This window comes from Melopsittacus undulatus, chromosome 9 (genome assembly GCF_012275295.1).
Source record: "Melopsittacus undulatus isolate bMelUnd1 chromosome 9, bMelUnd1.mat.Z, whole genome shotgun sequence".
In the NCBI taxonomy this organism is placed as follows: domain Eukaryota; kingdom Metazoa; phylum Chordata; class Aves; order Psittaciformes; family Psittaculidae; genus Melopsittacus; species Melopsittacus undulatus.
This window is the reverse complement of record NC_047535.1, coordinates 40,345,989-40,365,105: the sequence shown is the minus strand read 5'-3', so window position 1 is coordinate 40,365,105 and position 19,117 is coordinate 40,345,989. Positions and strand designations below refer to the sequence as shown.

The 19,117-nt window shown below is 49.2% G+C and overlaps 1 protein-coding gene across 2 annotated transcripts in view; it reads right to left on the bottom strand.

Annotated features, from left to right (window-relative positions):
* LOC115946681 (solute carrier family 41 member 3) overlaps nt 1–19,117 on the bottom strand; it is a 64,284-nt gene continuing 45,167 nt past the window's right edge. For both annotated transcript variants that reach the window (XR_004549977.1, XR_004549978.1), the window contains 10 exons: nt 14,930–15,037; nt 14,069–14,140; nt 12,888–13,032; nt 10,716–10,862; nt 9,236–9,380; nt 8,508–8,587; nt 7,685–7,819; nt 6,782–6,930; nt 3,008–4,388; nt 1–470 (listed from right to left, as the gene is read on the bottom strand). The gene's annotated coding sequence lies outside the window, so the exon portion shown is untranslated. The remainder of the gene's footprint in view (nt 471–3,007; nt 4,389–6,781; nt 6,931–7,684; nt 7,820–8,507; nt 8,588–9,235; nt 9,381–10,715; nt 10,863–12,887; nt 13,033–14,068; nt 14,141–14,929; nt 15,038–19,117) is intronic.

The following is a 19,117-nucleotide window of genomic DNA, read 5'->3' as shown; positions in this document are numbered from 1 at the left end:
TATCTTTGCTTAAGATTATAATACTAGCCATTTGGTTTATGTATGTCTACATCTGCCTGTGTGTACAACATCATATTTACTACATATATACCCCCATCATAAAAGAGTGAGGCCCTTCCCCACCTTGCCTGTTCCATCCTGCTATGGAGCTGTTGGAAGCTGTTGAGTTTCTCCTTCCAACGGAACCAAACTGAGCTTCAGCAATAGGGAGCTTTCCTTCCAAAGCTTGCTGTGCACTGTGGATTGGGTTGTTTACCAGCTGGAGGACTAAACAGACTTCCATTGAAGGGAAAAAAGTATGTAAGTGCTTTCAAGTATGTCTTGGAAGCGGTGTCTCGCTTGGAGGAAGCTTTTCAGGCTTGCTTGTGTTTGCTGGCTGGCAATTCCCTTGTCCTTGGGAAGGATGCTGCATCTCACACCGAGTGGTTTCTGGAAAAATACTGCATTAGGAGGGAGGCAGCGAGTGGAAGCTGATGGGGAGAAAGAGGAATGCTTTGAGTAGCCCTGAAAACAGCTACTCTGGTAGCTGCCCCCATCTCTCTCTATGGCTGCTGACAGCCTTTTCTTTGCAAAGAGAAACTTTCTCTATCCAAGAACAGGGAGCCCCTCTGTTCTTGATGCACCCAAACACACCAGCCCTAAAGGGGTACGAGGCAGGCACCCATTTTCCCACCCCCTACCCCCCAAGCTCCAATGCCCTTCCTCAGTCCCATCCACTGACATGAACCTGAGATATAGTTCATTGGAGGATAAGTAGTGGCTAATCTCAGGAGTGAGCCTAAACTGCTCCACTGATCCAGTGGGAAGCCAAAACAAGAGATAGACAATGATAGATAGATAGATAGATAGATAGATAGATAGATAGATAGATAGATAGATAGATGATAGATAGATGATAGATAGATGATAGATACAAATACATCCCCATTGTTTCCCTGCCTCCTTCTGCAGCCTGAATGAGCTGCACAAAGCACTTTTCTTTCTATTTCTGCTCTGTACAAAACCAGTCAGTTTCATTCTGCTGCTCACACTCCACATTTACCTTTATTCCCCCTAGAGGTTAAAACAAGGTAAGCCTTTGACTGGCATCCCATAGCCTTTGATGGGTTTCTCAGTCCAGGGCAAGCTCTGAGCCCACACAGGAAGGGCAGCAGCCAAGGACTAAAGAGCAGCAAGAAAAGGAGCTTTCTTCCATCTCTTCCTTTTTAAGGATGTTGCTTATTTGGGAGCTGTGAGGATTTAACACAAAGTCCTGTCAGCTCAAAATGGGGTGCTGGTGATGGCAGTGGGGTGGCAACAGCCCAGTGAGGAGCTGGGCACAGCAGTGACACAGACACAGCAGCACAGGAGCAATACTCACCACCTACAGTGGCTTCCCCACTGTGTGAGATGAAAGACAGAAATCCCTGTTAAACATCCATCCCCTGCCTGGGCTCTCTGCCCTGTGAGTTTTGTGAAGGAAAAGGCAGAAAAGCAGCCCCCACTTCCCAACAAAATCACTCCAATACAACACAGGGCACAATAAAACCAGGTAGGGACTCCTGTGATGCTCTGAACCATAGAATGGCTTGGGTTGGAAAAGACCTTAAAGATCATCTAATTCCAACCCCCAGCTGAGGATCCTGCAGGCATTTAAGCATCAAATCTCTGCTTTTCAGAGGAGGGAAAGGGGATGATGCTTGCACAATGCAGTGGCTTCTTGCCCGGCTGTGCTTGGTACCAGGGGCAGGAGCTGTGCTGACAACTACTGGGAAGGGATGGGGGTGCTTCCTCAGAGGAGCAGGTCCCGATGGAATTACAGGAATGCTGATCCCAGCATGCTCCAGGGTTATGTATAATCTTTGTTAGCAAACATCCTTTCTCATTTGCACAGGGAAAGGAAGGAGGGAAGAGTCAACAGGCTGAAGAGCCAAATAATTACCCTTTCACTGCCCTTCGAAACAGCAAAGGGATAAAATTCCCTTTTTATTGAAACCATTTCCTTTGCTTACATCATTTCTTTGGAGGCTGGAAGCAATTTTCAGTCTTAAGCGTGCTCCCTGCACCAAGTGCCCGAGGCTGATGCTGCCTGCCCACCATGGGGTACCCTGGAAAACAGCACATCTTGCCAGGCCCTTGGTGATCTGCCCACATCAGCTCATAGCACCAGCACCTCCTGCAATGGGAGAACCCGGAGCCCAGCATGGGCAGGGTGCAGCACAGGTCACCCCATCCCAGCTGGGTCCCACAAGTAGGACACAGATGGCATCTATTACGTGTTCCCATCCGTGTCCTACGTCAACAGTGACAGCCAGAACAAGCCAAGCTCTGCCCAGAAATCCCTTATGAAGGGGTGCACCAGTGCCAGGGCTTTGTTGCAATCACATGGCAGAGGAGCACCAGTGTGCTGGGTATCGGGAATTGGTGCTGGAAGAGGGTGGCTGGCGCCTCCAGTCTGGGGCTTTGGGAGGATATAATAGCACAAATCTGTGCTATTAAAAGAAACCATTTCACGTATCCATGTCCCTGCAGAGGGCCGGGATATCCTCGGCATCTTTACCTTAAAACCAGCTTTACCCGATTTATGCCAGCAGCAAAAGCATCATAGTCTGGATAAGAGTCTCCGAGGTAGCAGGAACATGCAGCAAGGAGAAAAGACCATGTTGGGGTAGGAGTTATTTGCCAGGACTGCTGGGGCCAGTGCCAAAGAGCTAATAAAGGTTTACAAAACAAAACCCTAAGCTCCAGTTCTTATAATATAAATGTACCTACATCCTCATGCAGCCCCCTCAAACTGGGACTGGCAATCAGCAAGCTTTGCTTTCACTGCAGGCTCCCTCAGTTGCTGCTGTCATTATCACACGTGAGTGTCAGAGCAGAGCTGACAGCACCGGGCTGCAGCCACAGATAAAGCACTGAGGCTTGAGATGGGGAGAACATGTGCCTTGAATGCTGACATCTCCCCCACCACGGAGCTGGTGTGTGGGGTAATTCATCCTTTGTAACACAACAAGGAAGAGGGGCTTACCTTACGTTGTTCCAGGCAGTGCTTCTCCCCACGCCTAGCAGCCTCTTGCTGTTGGGGACCTTCAGCCACCTATTGATCCTATGCAGAGGACTTGGCTTTGCAGCAGCTCTGGCAGACTGGAGCAGCACAGGCAGCAGGGAACCACCCAAGGCCAGGAGGTACCCAACACTGCTCGAATAGATCTGTTTGAGAGCTGGTCCTTGAACAAGGCATCTGTATGGCAGGAGCATGGGGATTTGATCTCCCCATTTCCCTCCTCCAACACATACAAAGCAGATGATTATAGAAGTTGAGATCTAGTGGCATTTGATCCACAACCTCAGCTCCTGAGTCTTGAGCATCTGGAGGACCCTACTGCTTCTTCAATTCCAGTGAATACTGAATATCCAAGCCTCATCCAACCTTAATTCCGACCTGAAAGATGTGAGCTGCAGAAGGCTGCTCTTTTGTTAGGAAACACTGATTTTCCTGAAGCCCCGTTAAAACTGTGTGGTCCAAGCCTGAATGGACAAGAAAGAAGCAAGCAAGCAGGAGGTTCTACCTGTCAAGTTTGAACTAGGAACAGGCGGAGCCATGGCAAGGAAAACCAACCCCCAAATCCACAGCATTACCCTTTTTTTAACCACTTTGTTCATGTGTGTCCATTTTTAACTACTGGACAATTCATAAACCGTAAAAACAAACCCTTCTATCCCCAAAAAACACTCGATCCAGCTCGTCAGTCAGACAACAGTGACACTGCTGGGGCAGGTATCCCACTGGACACGAGCCAGCAAGGAGCTCACTGCATCAGATCCTCAGGATCTGTGTGATGGAGATGAGTTTCAAGACCTGGTTCCTCTCCTCCTCCAGGGATGCACCAGGAAAGGAAAGGAGGGTGAGTAAGGTATTTCCCTTGGTGGAAAGTCAGTCCGATGGAGAGGCTGTGACATCCCCTTGCAGGATCAGATGCAGTGACCTTGGCAGGCTTTGGAGCAGCCTCACAGGCTGTGTCCATGCTAGGACTGAAACCAACCACAAAGCTCCTTTGTTATACATGGTCCAATGCTCTTTATTGCCTGGTGGCTGGACACGTGGGCAGTGGGCTTGGGCACAAGTCTGTGGGTGATGCTCCCTTAGGGAGGGTGAGCCCAGCTGTAAGGCACAATGGGGAGGAGAGACAGGGCGATGGGGTGGGGAGGCCCAAACTGGTCTCTCAGTCCCCTTGGTTCACCTACAAGCCGTGGATAAGCCAAACAAGGTGGAAACAGCCAGCCAGGAGTGCCGTGCCCAGGAAATCCGCCAGGGCAGTGAGGTAGGGGATGGAGAAGTTATCCGGATCCACCTCCTTCCTCCACATCAGGCGCACAAGGACTTCAGTCACATAGAGCAGGATTCCCACCTGGGGAGAAGCAAGACAGGCAGCAGGGTAAGAGCCAGCCTCCCTCAGCTCACAGACAAAACGAGGTGGCCATGGCCAAGGTACCAGAGCTAACAGGGATTGCTGAGACTTAACACCTTCCCTGGACAGCTGCTGTTTCTCTTTGGGATGGAGCCGCACTGGAATGGGGTAACTGGCTCAAAGCCTTGGGCACTGCATTGCCTGGCATCACTCATAGTGCCACAGCACCCACGAGTGCAGGGACCACGCTTGAACCACTCACCAGCATCACATGGCCCAAAACAGGAGTGTGGCCACACCAAAAGCATCTCCTAAAGGTACAGTTCCCACTTCCCACACCATGAATGGGAGCACTTCCATTCACAACACCAGAAACAAGGCTGCTGTGAATATGTAGCCCCACAGGGTGAGTTTTCAGACAGACTTTTTCCCTTCATCCTTTTTTTTTCCATTAGAAATTCAGATTGTGTCTACTTTGCCCTTCCTACAAGTCTCAGTGGACAACTGGAATTTGAGGCAGTTTTTACATCAAAGTTATCCCAAGCAGCATTGACTTAGAAAAAGAAACCCATTACTTAGTTTTCATCTCAACAGTTTTTATATCTCTATTGTGATTTCTTTAAATTCCTATTTCATCCCCAATCCTGATAAACAGATGGAGGCAAACAAAATACTTTGGTTAAAGATTAAAGACTCCCTCGTTAATTGAATTAAGAAGGGAGAGAGTTTGCACCCCACATCCATGGGAGACCACAGCACAACAGGAACCAAAGCTACAGGCAGCATTTCTAGAGGTGAAAACTGCAAACTGGGAAGGGGGAGAGGGAGGAGGAGAGATGGTGAGGAACAGAATCACAGAAACTAAAGCTGGATGGAAACTCAGGAGTGTTCTATTGACCATTCCCCCGCCTCAAGACAGGATCAAATATGCCCACATCTTTCCTGATGGTCGTTTGTTTAACCTGTGCTAAACAACCCCCAGAGATGGAGATGCCACACTCTAAGCAATCAGTCCCAAGGCTCTTTTTCCCCATTCTTGTTTTTCCCCCCAAGGTCTAACATAAATCTGCCTTTCTTTTCCCCATTTAAATCCCATGATTTCATGTTTCCCCCCTGGTGACCACAGGGAAAATGTTATTGTGTCTCTCCCTACAGAAACTTGGGAGTTTCAAGGCTGTTAACCAGATTTTTCTCAAGCCTGTTTCCTTTACACTAGCTAACCCCAGCCCATTCAATCACTCCTCTCAGGTCGTGTTTTCTAGGCCTCTGATCATTCCCTTTGGGCTTCCTCCAGCTGACCCAAACTTCCCCCCTCTCCTTCTTTCTGTCTTCCTTCACAAAGTACAATGGAGGGGAAGACAGAACCAGGCTAGCCCTATTCTACTCCATGGGAATCTTTCGGGGTCAGTGGCGTTGCTGGGATTCTGCTCTTCCCCCTATCATTTATCCTGCGTATTTTCATGCTTGGCTCTGGTGAAGGAGTTACCTCGATGCATAAAGAGAAGGATAAATATTTGCCTTGACAACTGTGGCTGTGGGTTGTGCAAAGGTCAAGGAAAACGGATTGTTCACACACACAAGGAATTCCCCCACAGACACGAGGCTGCTTGTAAGGCACAGCGAGGAGGCACCTACAAGCTCACCCTGCAAGCTAATGAATCACTGCTGTAAAAGGGCAAGTGAAGTCAGAGCCTCTGCGGGTTCACTCATCAGCCCCATGCGTTTCTGAGTGAGGTGACAAAGTTTACAGGGCAGGCCAAAGAGCAAGAGGGAACAGGCAGAACACTGTGGATGAACTGCCCATTGCTTGCCCATTGACTTCTACTTTTGAAGATAAGCTGGGCTTTCCCTTTGCTTTTGACCCCTATGGCCTTGCCCAGAGGGATCCCTAAGGTCTTCACTGTCATGTGTGAAACTGGTTTCCAAAATGAGTGGGAAAGCAGTGAATAAAACAGTAAAACAATATAAATTACACACATTATTGCTATTGGTGAGAGGTTCATAGCTTCTCACTTGCCTCTGATTGGATGAGCAGGGACAATCTAGAAATAACTGGGGCTTAGAGAGTGACCATGGTAAAACAAAGTACCACCTACAGCAAGAGGAACTTCCTTGCTGAGTATGCCTCTGCACCCTTACTGCAGCGCAGGGGATGATGCCAACTTGTTCCTCATCTCACGTCTGATCCCTTGCTCACGCTAAAGGAACAGTCATGCTCGTGGGGAAATCAGACCCTGGAGTATTACTGGACCCACAGAAGACACATGATGCTTGGTAGGAAGCACACCTGAAATGGTTGGATATGTGAGGTTTCTGTGGGAAGCTCAGCTTGGAGACTGCTTTGTTTTCACCATATATAAGAGGTTCCTTTTGAGTGAGAGTTTGAGGTTTACCTGCAGCAGAGCAGCCATCAGATAGAACATCACAAACGGGAAGGACAGAGACACGTGGCCTCCGTGCAGCAGGCGGATAGTGTAGAGGAACACGAGGTGCCCTGGAAGAGCCAGGAAGAACAGGACTCGCGCCGACCGGGAATTCACTTCTGCAGAGGACACAGACAGAAAAAGCGATGACAGCAGCTGCCTATTTTACTGCACAGACTTGGGGCTGTTCCCTCCCACCAACCACATTGCTAACGCCTTCTCTAGATCACACAGCAATCTGGAGCACCTGCAGTATCAGCCCAGCAGCTTTGTCTGTCACTGAAGCTATGTGCCACAGACGCGCACCATCCTGACCCACTCCCTTATCAACACCCAGCTGCTCTCTGCCTCCCACTGCTTCCGCTCTGCCTTGCTGTAACCTGCTTCCCCAGTTTTCAGTGGGTTTGAGCAGTGACTTCCAACCTGGCAGGCAAAATCGAGAGGAGCCTGCAATCTAAGAAAACCAACAGACCCAAATCTCCTTGTGCTGATGCTTTGGTTTATCCCCTAGTGAAGATGGATGGAGGCACTGCTTGTTTTCAGCAAGGTTATGAGCTGGTCGTCCCCCCGTCCACAGGTGATGGCTGCCCGTGGTTAAAATGACTTTCTGTGAGATCAAATCTGAGATGCTTTTTCAGTTGCTTTCCTTAGTGCTCCCTAAAGGCCAGTTTCTCTGCACACCAGTAAGCAAGTGTACTGCAAGCATTTTCCAACTGCAAAGATGTTCCCTCTCCAATGTGAGAATCTTCCCTGTAAGGGGGAAAAGGAGTTCTGCCTTTGAAACCCACTTAGTCCTTCATCAACCAGGCTTGATAAAGGAGCTATTTGTGATGACAGGCCTTGAGGCATGGACACCTAAGGTTCAAGGTCTACCTGAGGAGAAGAATATGGTGCACGGGTTGGGCCAATTCTGCCTCATCTTGTATGGCAAAACTCCAGGCTTGCTCCATAAGTGCAGGAATGTGGAAATACGGCTGGCCTGGATGGCAACCAGGCTCCCTCCAACACCTGTCAGGACAAAAAGCAGTAAGCCTCTCAAGCACCTTCCCTGCAGCTGGAAACATCAGTCTAAAACCTAGCCCAAGGGGAGTGGGTCTGCATTCACAAACCAGTTCACTGCGAGCAGCAGTGAAAATCACAGTGAGTGATTATATGTCTGTCTGAAGGCAGCTAACAGACTTTGTTAAATGAGAAGGAATCATAGGAGAATGAATTAGAGGCCAAATATGTTAGGTAATTAAAAGGAAATTAATTCCTTCCCGACTGATTAATTCTAGCAAACATGAAAAAGCACCTATGCTTTCCTAGCAGAAAATAGTGGGATGATGATCTATGGAGCAAACCTCCGTCACCCTCAGTTATTTGCAGGGTAGAAACGACACAGAAAAGACAACAGTGATGTTTGATGTTATGAAAGGTATCAACGTAGCTCTCAGACACAACTAGCAGATGCTCTTAACCTTTCCCACAGCTCTGCCAGTATTTTTCAGCCCTGCCTCCTATTTTGCTCCAGAGACACTTGGAGACATCAATAAGTAGGGATGTAATGGGGATGAGCAGCTTCACTTCCACTGTGATGGGAGCAGGGATTTGAACACAGACCTTTGTGCTGGGGCAACAGTAGATAACAGAAACCTTGGGGAGGAGGGGAAGGTATAAACAAGAGCATGCATATAACCCCCCCTGCCCAACCTACCGTTCATCACAGGTGTGAAAACTGCCATGCCTTCAAAGTTTGGGTTAGTTACAGTTTTGTCCAAGATAAGCCCACCGATGCTGTTAAAAAAGGACAGGCAGTGAGAATGGATCAATCCCCCATCCCAGTGCAATTCCTGATCCTATTCACCATTTACTCCTTTACAGCTCACTTTTCACCAGCAAATAGCCTTACAGCTTTTGTAAATGGCACATTAAGATCACGAAGACCTTGGCTCATCCCTTGAGCAAAACTGACAGTAGCCAGGGAAGCTTTAGCAACCTTCCACCAGTTTTGCTACACCTCTATCCTGCTCTTATCAGTTCCATTGCATTCTCTCCCGGACCTCAGCTGGGTCTGAAAGATGTAGCACAGGGGAATGAACTACCTGGCTCCACATTCACCAGCCTTCTGTCACTACAGCTGGATAAAAATGAGGTGGAAGTCTATTTGTGACAGTCATCATCTCCCTTTTTCGGACTCCTGGCTTGCACCCACATGGTTCACGGGTGTGTGAGTGAGACTTAGAATGAGGACTTGCTTTTTCCAGTCATCTGGGGGCTCCATATCTACCTTGCAGCCTGTTGGAGGCTGTCCATGGCTGAGGACCACTGCACAAATACCCTTGCGCTACCCCTTCCAGTTTCACTTTGATGGCTTTCTAAAGGAGCACAGGGTCTCTGCTGTGGGCACAAACACGTGGGCTCAGGAGCAGCTCCTTGGCTTACCTGCTGATGATCATAGCAACAATGACCGGCAGCCATCCAGATTTCAGGACTTTGGCAACGGAAGGACTTCGCTTGGCGGCACAAACCCAGAAAGGGGTCATGATGATGAATACAGCACAGACCAGAGGAGGAAGCCATGTCATGTCTGGTAAGAAAGACATCTTGCATTAAATTCCCATTAAAAGCTTGCCCAAATCCTACTGCACAAAGTCTGCAAGGAAGTCAGACTCAGTTACATTAGCATAAAAATCACAGGAACCAAGATATTCCCCCCAAACCACCTTCCTCCACCACAGAGATCCATAAGGAATCCCTGAACCTCGCTGCTAAAGGATGTTGTTTGTAAATCAGCAGGATTCAAAGCAAGTTATATTCGAAGATGACAAGTCTCCAGTTCTATCTGGCCTGTCCCTTACTGCACACTAGGAGGGAACTGGATTTATTCAAGCACCACCAGCAGTGCCTTCCCCCTACCTGCTTCACTTCATGCTCCCAATGACCTGGTGCCTATGTGCTGAGTATTTGCTGGCCCATGAGTCTATTTAAAGTACCCTGAAAACATCACAAATGTTCTCTGATCACAACCATAGATGTTGTCACCTTGTTCTGCCATATGCTCCCTGGGAGATGCTATCAGAGGCACAGTGACTGAAAGACAAACTGGCATTACAGAGGCAGGGGTGATGGCATCATGGAAAAAAACCTGTTCCAATGCACCTCTGAAACTCCAGGAGGATGGAAGAGACTCGTGGGCCTCTCCCTGTTCCCTCACCTGCTGGCATATGGAAGGAGTTACACAGACACCAGCTGCCTGCCTGCCTGCTTCTGCTCATAGGCAGAAGCACCACTTTGGGTTTCAAATGGGATTGAGTTTACTGGATCCTGTTTCTGTTCCAGGTTAGGCTCACAGTGAATAGGCCACCGCTGTACAAGCAGGACCAAGCACACACCACCAAGCTGCAAGATGCTTTGAGCTTTCCACTGTCAACGGGTACCTAAGTCTTTGCCAACCAGCAGCAGAGGCAACCACACAGCCACAACTCAGCACCCTGTAAGCATAAACCAATACAGCACTGCCTCCTTCCTCCAGTTTGATCACATCATGTCATCCATGACTCTCCACATGAGAAGTGAGAAGACAAATGCCAACCCCCTGACACTGCTTTGTGAGGACGGTCCTGCTGTTACCCATGCACAGCCTGGCTAGCAAGAGATGCAGAAGCAGAGGTCAACCTTCTGTTCCAAAGCTACGCAATATATGTTGGCCATTTCTTTGATACATCCCAGTTGTGTTTCTTAGGCTCTGCCTTCCCTCTTGCTCCTAAAAGAGAGCCTGGAAAAGCATCTTTGGACATTTTTCTACCCCAGTGGCAGCCCCCATCCCGGAACATCCCAGAAATTCCCTGCAGCAATTTTACAAGGATTCACACACACACACCCCACCACCCCTTAAGCTGCAAACTGCTGCTAAACACTGTACCTATGCATTCGAAGAACAAACTGCTGAATGCCGACAGCACCCAAAGCGTTATCAAGTCTCCAAGGCTGGCTGCAAGGGGTGTGGCAACATTGTCTGGATTGATCCCAGCTTTCCTGGCTCCAGTGATCACACCAATCATCAGCAGACCTAGGAAAGACACAGAGCAGGCATCAGAGAACACATCCCACTGCGTTCCACCCCAGAGCTGCCCTTCTGCTTCCCAAAAGGATGCAGGGTGTGGGAAAAGCAAGCAGCACGTTGCCGTAGCAGTACCACACAGCAGGAGATTGGACATCCCCAAGAACTCATCCTCCTGCTGTCACCAACCTGCAGAGCGTGGCTCTGCCTCAGCGGCCCACAGGCACACAAGCAAATTCCAGGCAGCAAAGGAGATGCCAGCAGGCAAATGGAGAACCTCCCCTCCTGAGCAGCTTAATCTTTGCTGCCTTGAAGCAGGAGCAGGCATGAAACACACTCATAGATAAGCACACAGCACCCCTGGTGCCATCCCCTGCTCTGGATTCCACAGCACAAAGATGTTCTCCACATTAGACCAAAGTGTCTCTCAGTTTGAACCACCAAGGAGCAACGATCTCCCTTACAGTTGCCTGACTCAGCCTTACAGCCCAGCCATCAGACCCAGACTCATGTCTTTGGGGCTGCTTTCATTTGCACTGGGTGGATGCTGATGCTGTGAGCAGCTCCAGAGTTAAGGGCTTATGGAGGTGTCCCACATCACTTCTTTTTCCCTGTCCTCTGAGCTGCACCTGGAAAACTCCACTGCTCTTCAGCACTGTAGGAGAGGAGGAAAGCTTTGCTTGCCCAGGTAACTTAAGGAGAACAAACCCCAAACCCTGATGACCCTCTGGGAATTCCTCAGCCAGCCACCTGCAATAAACCCTTCCTGGCCATTCCCCAGTGCTGTGTGACTGGCAAGGGCAGCCTGAGACACATGACAACTCCTCAGTGTCCTTTTTGCGCCTCATAGGATGCACCAAAGGCAGCCTGAGAAACGGAATCGTGGAATCATAGGTGGTGGTTCCTCCAGCCCACACCCTCTCTATGCCTTGTTCTCACGGGACCACCAAACCTGAGCATGCACAGGAGCATCAGCTCTCCCATAAGGAATGCCACTTATGCATCTTCCTGTTACAACATTCCCATACAGAAGCACACCCTCACACAGCGTGGCATTATCCACAGAAGCCTTCCCAGAAGCCTCTCCATAGCACAGTTCACGCTGCTTCCCCTCCTTGGCCATAAAAACAACAGCTTCCCATCACGCACACACACATCCAGGGAAGCAACTAACGCTGGCTGAAAGGCTGGGCTGGTGCAGCAGCAAAGCCTCTGTGCATCACACCGAGCAGGGAGACTGAAGGGAAGGCTTTAATGAAAGCTGAGCTGCTGTTTTTTTTCTTTCAACAACAGCCTCATTCCATGTTTTTCATCAAAGGCATCTACAATCGCCCTTTGACTCCAGCTTCAGGATATGCACTTGCTCTAACTTGTCCCTGTCATTTAGAAGACTTGCTGCATCCCTCTCACCCAGCTCCCTCTATTCAAGGTATCATGCTGCCCTCGTATGGCAGACCTACAAACTGATCTTCCTCAGGAGACAGCAGCTCCCAACCATCCACCCCATCGGCTTCCAAGGGGAATAGCCAGAGGAACGGATGGCTCAGAGCTTGTATCAGACAAGCCACAGGGATGGCCACAGTCCTCCGCATGGCACTGGGTGACCCAAGGCCATCTCAAGATAGGTGACCCATCTCCATCTCTCTGAAGCTGTTTTAGACTCTCAGTACTCTGCTTTCTGCATAAGCATTAGTTCACTCTCCCCAGAAAGGGACAGATAGCTAACTTGTCACCCAAGACATATAGAGAAAGTGTTTGCATGTGTATGTGCACCCACACATTGTATGTGGCATTTCCCTGTGTGTGTCAGGTGAAGTGGGACATTCTGCCTGCTGCTGTGGATGCCAAGAGACCAATAAGAAGAGAAACAAAGGCAGGATGCTGAGGAGGTAAAAGCAGCAGACCTAGGACCAGTGATCCCTGCATCCCTCCTCCTTGTGCTGGACCAAAGGGATGTCAGGTGGGCCTCACTGGCAGAGGGGACAGCAATACCTGAGTGCTGCATATTGGATCTGAGGAAACAGAAGGACTCACCAAGGCAAAGTGCAGCTAGGAAGGCCGTGAGGACACTGCTGGCACACAGCACAGCAGCATGGCTCAGATCCACAGAGCCCTTGGAGATGGCTTCCAGGATCACAGCAGCCAAAGCAGCCAGAAGTCCAACCACAGTGGCCTGGAGCTGGAGACCAAAAGACAGCCGGTAAGGAACCATCTGCATCTTACAAGGGCCTGCAGGGGTAGGACAAGGGGAGTGGCTTTAACCTGCCTGAGGGGAGACTGAGATGAGCTCTTAGATAGAAGCTCTTCCCTGTGAGGGTGCTGAGGCACTGGCACAGGGTGCCCAGAGAAGCTGTGGCTGCCCCATCCCTGGCAGTGTTCAAGGCCAGGTTGGACACAGGGGCTTGGAGCAGCTGCTCCAGTGGAAAGAGTCCTTGCCTGTGGCAGAGGTTGGAGCAGAACGAGCTTTAAGGTCCCTTCAACCTAAACCATTCCATGATTCTATGATCTGCTCCCAGGCAGTCCTGGCTCATCGTTGCCACAGAGCAAGGCAGACAAAGCCTTGCAGAGATGCTGATTGCTTCTGTATGTAGCAGCATCTCTGCAAGGCTCCACTAGATTAAACCTAAAATCCTGACAAAAGTTTGGAGGAAAGCGCTGGATGCCTGTGAAAGGCAGATAAAACACTTCAGGAAAGGACACTGAGGCCATCAGCAAAGGAATAGCCCTGGTCAACGCAGAAATGGGCTCCCCAGCAACAGCACTCCAAGCAGGCTGAAAGCTGTGGAAGGGGTAAGGGAAAGCACACAGACATGTATTGCAAGCCCTGTAACCTCTAGGCTGGTTGCTGGGGTTTAACACACAGAAAGACCTACAAGAGGCTCATTTATCCCATCTCTCCCCCCCTCCCCCCCAAAGCTGATTCCCAAACACTGCCAGTAAACGACAGGCTTTATCTAGGGGCTGTTGTGAAACAGGGATAGTGCCACAGCTGCCCCTGCAAAAGGACGGGTTTTCACCCTTTCACTTTGGCCACAAAGTGAATTTCTGTGGATTTCTGGATGTGTTTTGCAGTGAAACTGCAAGCTTTGAGGTCAGCTCCTAGGCTCTGCTTGGCTCTGGTGAGGATATCAGCCCCAAACAGCTCTGGATCCAGCTGAGAAGAGATGCTGTTGGGCTGCAGTGTAGCAAGAAGGAAAGAGCCTGCAGTGACTCACCTGGATTAGGGCTAGATTGCAGGTGATGATTTCCCATCGGTCAGAACGGTCATCCATCTGTCCGGCGTTAGCCTGGGAGCCAAGAGAGACACTGAAAACCTGCTCCTGCGGCACAGGTCTCTGCTGAAGGCAGTTTCCCCCTATCCCTGTGGGAAAGGGGCTGCTAAAGCCAGAGAGGTGAGTGCAGGCCAGCATTTCCCAGCACATCCTTCTTGACACATCTCCATTACGCTCCAGCCCAGTGTCCCGGGGGCATCAGAGGCTCCCATGGAGGTGCAGGGCACCCAGCTACAAGTGGAGGAGGCATATCCACCACATCCCACACAGGCCAAAACCTGAACAAATTAAACCATTTTCCCTCTTCCATTCCTCATTCATTGCTCTGTTAAGCTCCCATTTCTCCCAAGACATGCAATACAAACAACCCAAAGTCAACAAAACTGCTATGGAAGAAAGATCCAGTCCAGGGTAGCAAAAGCTACTGCAGGTCCCAAGAAGCCTTGTTCTGATCCCCCCAAGGCAGGAATGCTGGGAAGCCCTGGATCTCTCAAGGATCTATACCCACAGAGAAGCCAGTAGTGAAGCTGACAGTAAGGGAGCTCTGGCTTTGTCTCCTTCATGTGCCACAGGGCCCCAGGGATGAATTCACCTTCAGAGCACAGGTGGGGATTCTCCGTTCCAGTTCCAAAATGAGGGCACACACATTATTTGAACCCTCACACCCCACTGGTTTCTGCCTAGCAGAAAAGGGCACATCTCACCCACACACTGTGCTTACACAGAAGCAGCATCTCCCGATGTCCTCTGCTAACCCCCCCCCCACCACACACACACCACCACCATCACCCTGTTAACACTCACAGCAGTAGAGAGCCTGGATGCCAGTGTCATCTCCAGGTTTCCCTTCAGGCCAAGCAAGGCAGGAACCAGGATAAAAATTTCCGTAATTGTTTGGAATACAGGCCAGTGCTGGAAGAAAACAAGGGATCGACCTCAGTTTGTGATGCCAACCAGTCCAGTGCTGCTGCTTCAAAGGGGAGCGGGTTCCTCTCTCACCACCTCCTCTACCAGTGTCTGCTGGGCACATGGGGCAGATGCTGCATTTGGGGAGTGAAGGAAGGAATTCTTAGCTTGCAAAAGTCTTTCTGAACCCTTGCACGGCAAAGCCCCATCCTGACGGCAGGAACTTGCTTCCTGAAGGCTGCAGATCTTGGAAAGTCCCGCATTAAAAATGTACCTTTAGCATCAGCCAAGAACACCACGAAAAGTCATTAGGGTCCATAAGCCAAATGAAATACAGTGTGTTCTCCATCCTTTGGAATGACAGTAGATACAGGAACCCCTGTTGCTATCCAGGCCCATTAACACAAAGATCTGGAAACCATCTAACAACAAGAAGTTGTGTCTGTCTTGTCTTACCACACTTCTAACTGAGCAGCTATGACTGGTAGTGGGAGGGAAGGGGATTTTTCCTATCTCTTCTCCACACGCAGTTTCCAAATCTTCCTGTTACCAAGCATGCTCCCAGCACAGCCCGAAAAAGGATTTTGAATTAAGATATACCATAAGCTTGAAGTGCTGGGAAAATATCTCCATTATCATCGCTCCTCTGAAGCTGAGCTGCACAAAGCTGTGGAACCAGCTGCAGCCCTAGCAATGATCTGAAACCTTAAGAAACAATGTTGATTAACACACGTCCTCCCTCACTGATCTACCATACAGTGCCTTGGAAGGTTATTTATTCACCCCTTATGCATTCATGGATGTTGGCAAAGTCGCACTGTAACCAGAGAGGTTGACATCAGGATGAAATCACAGTAAAACCAACTAGCCCAGCATCTAAGAGCAGAATACAAGAAGAAAGGAGCAGATCTAATAGCCAGAGCAGAGATACATCCAACCTATCCTTATCTCCACCAGGGCTTAAATTCAGGTGCATAAAGCAAGAATCTACATGCATGACAAATAGACCAGATCATTCTCTACTGAGCCAGTGGGGTTTTCTGCCCACTTAGCACTGTTCAAAGGATTTCCCTTTCAGGTACAATTCCAATCCCTCCAACCCCTGTGCCCTCCTGGGGCAAACACTTCCATAGTTTAGCTGCAGGAGATGGGAAGGATCAAGGTGTTCATTCATTCTGTCACCGGCTAGTATCACCCAATGGTCTCAAATCCTGGTGGGAAAATGAACAACAGATCCCTGCCCACCTTTCTCCACATCCATTGGGATTCTATAACCTTAAAAATCCAGGGGGTTGGATACTCTAAACGTCACCACGTTCAGCTGTTGGGAAACACAAACAAGGTGCAACAGGCCCGTGTTTTGCTCTGGCTGTGCCATGCATGGGAGGCTCACAGCTTCCTCCAGAGTCAGGATGAATGAAAGTGGGGCTGAGCGCCAAGCACGTGGTACAAGACACTCCTCAGGGATGCAGATAACAGGCAAAACATGGTTGTCAAAAGAAAAAGGCACATTTCCTGGCAGCGATGACCTGGAAATAGGCAGGGTTCAAATAGGAAGTTTCAGCTTATGTGGTGTGTTTTTAGGGGGACTCTGCCTTACATGTAATTACAGTGAAAAGCTTTGAATGACTAATAGAGAATCACACAACTGTACTAATAAAACCAGCTGAGTTAAGTGCCTCCACTTGAGTCTCATCAGTGACTCATCAAGAGCCTAAGGACAGATTCATAATGATTTATACCCCAGTAGCCAGGACTCCACTGTGTTAGAGACTGCAGAAGTACAGGATATGCAGATGATCCCTGTGCCATCCCTTTGCAGCACTGTCAGCTTGAGGAGCGGATGAATGAGGCAGGTCAGAGCTGCGCATCTGCCTCAGTGATGGCAGTTGGGTTAAGCCTAGGCTGCATCTCTGTCCTTTGAGATGAAAACTGGCCTAGGAGGCATGCAAACATACCCTGCAGCATTGCAAACCCACACAGGGACACTGAAAACCTTTCCCACTTCATGTCCCCATAATGGATTAAAGCCCTGAAGCTCAGCTCTGAAGAAACCTGGTTGCCCCGTAACCCACTGCAGTTGGTACCCATGCAAGGTGGATCTGCTCAGGGGGTCCCACAGAGGAGGAGAGGCTGTGATGCACTGGGACAGGCTCTCCAGCTGCAGTCTAGCCCTGCTGTCCCTCTTTACGCTGCCCTCACAGTCCCTGCCATGTCCTGCTACCTCTCCAGTGCATCCATCCATCCATCCATGGCTGCAGCTAAGAAAGCTCACAGGTTTTCCATTGCCCTGAACAACATAAAGATCACAAGATCCTGGACCAAAAAATAAGCAATTCAAAATCCTTTTCAATGCTAGTCATTTCATGGGCTTTTATCAAAGGACAAGGATCTCTTCTATCTGTGACTTTTACTTGGACTATGTCCCAAATGTGGACTATGTGGAAGAGGAGAATGAGAGGGAAGCTTTCTTCCTGAAGCTGAAATCTGATCATCCAGCTTCAAGCTGATTCTTCACCTTACTGTAAAAGACTGGGCCAAACACTGGCAGAGCCCTGCGAGGTCTCCAGCAATGCCAGCCAGCCCGGAATCCGGATGGACCAGCTGGCCAAGGATCACTGGAGCAGAAGCGGAAACATCCAGACCCATGCCATGCTCCCAGCCCTGCAGAGAGACTGCATCACCTGCACAACCAGGGAGACAATTTGCAAATGGCTGTTTCTTTGGGCACCCTTTTATCACAGTAGGAGACACCCAGGTTTGAACCTTGGAGTCAGCTGGGCCACACAGATCTCTCCTGTGATTTTGGCTGGGGTGTTTTTACACACTAACACGAATGGTTTCTGGTTTCATTCCAGAACTGATTAGAAACTGCTAAAACCCTGATAGTTTGATAGGATGCAGACAATTTCCACTCTGCTCTTGACAACATCAGCCTTGTACTTCCAGCACAGAACTGTGTTATTTCAAGACATTTGGTAGGGAACAAAACAAGGGCAGCACCATTAAACTCACACATATGCTCTAGATACCATCCTAAGCTTGTCCATGTATCTCCCTGCCAAAGGCAGACATGGAGCCACCTAAGAATGTTTTGGAGTGATTGCGAATAAGGAAAGCATTCCTCAGCCAGACCATCCCCTGGAAAATGGGCAAATCACAGACTCGGACTAGAAAAACCCATAGTTTCAGCACATGAACCCTCATGATTATCAATATGAGCCTTATGGTACCTGGCCTCAAGCAAACAAACTTAAGTCTCAAGTTTTAGTTGGGCAGGACAGTGAATTCCTGGCTCTCACAGGAAGAAAAGCTGAGAGCAGGCAGCTGAAAGGCAAAAAGGCACAGAAACATGATCCAAGCCTTTAAAGGCCAATACCCCTGGGTATTCCCAGCTATGGGACTGGTTTTAAATATGGGGTTGTTGACACCATGGCAGCTTCCCTCGCTAACATCTCTCCTTATGCCAGCTGCGACTCTCAGTGCACCAACTCCCTCCTCTGGGAGCTGAACTCAGTGACTGATGGCTTCTAGTTCAGTATAGCTGGAGACACGGTCACCAAAATACACACTTCCTATGCTTGTGCTTCGTGCATGACCCCATTTGTAAGAGTCTAGTGAACAAATACATAAAGCAGACTGCTCTCTGGTATTTAAAGGACACAGGCAACGTAGGTACACGCAGCTCGTGTTTTCCATCACTTCAGATACAGTCACAGGGCCCAATTCTTGGCAAGCGCATCTAATTTCTTTTAGACAAAGCCCTATTCACCTGCCAAGGTTTGGGTATGTCCTATGTATGTATCCTTCTCTGAGATAACTGCTCACTGTTAGCACAACATCCTGGGTAGTCTGAGAACCTCTGTAATGCTGCAAGACAGGTCTGTGCCTAAACACAGCACAAGGTGGGGACGACAAACACAGCGTGTGCCACTCCGCTTAACCCTTCTCTATAGTCCTCATCTTCCCTTTAATTTAGCTTCTCTGCTTCCTTTGTTTCTTCCAACACAAGAAAAAACAGCAAGGTATTGTCTTTCCAAACACTCAAGTAGCCATATTTAGCTCCCTCTGTGGTACTAATGCCAG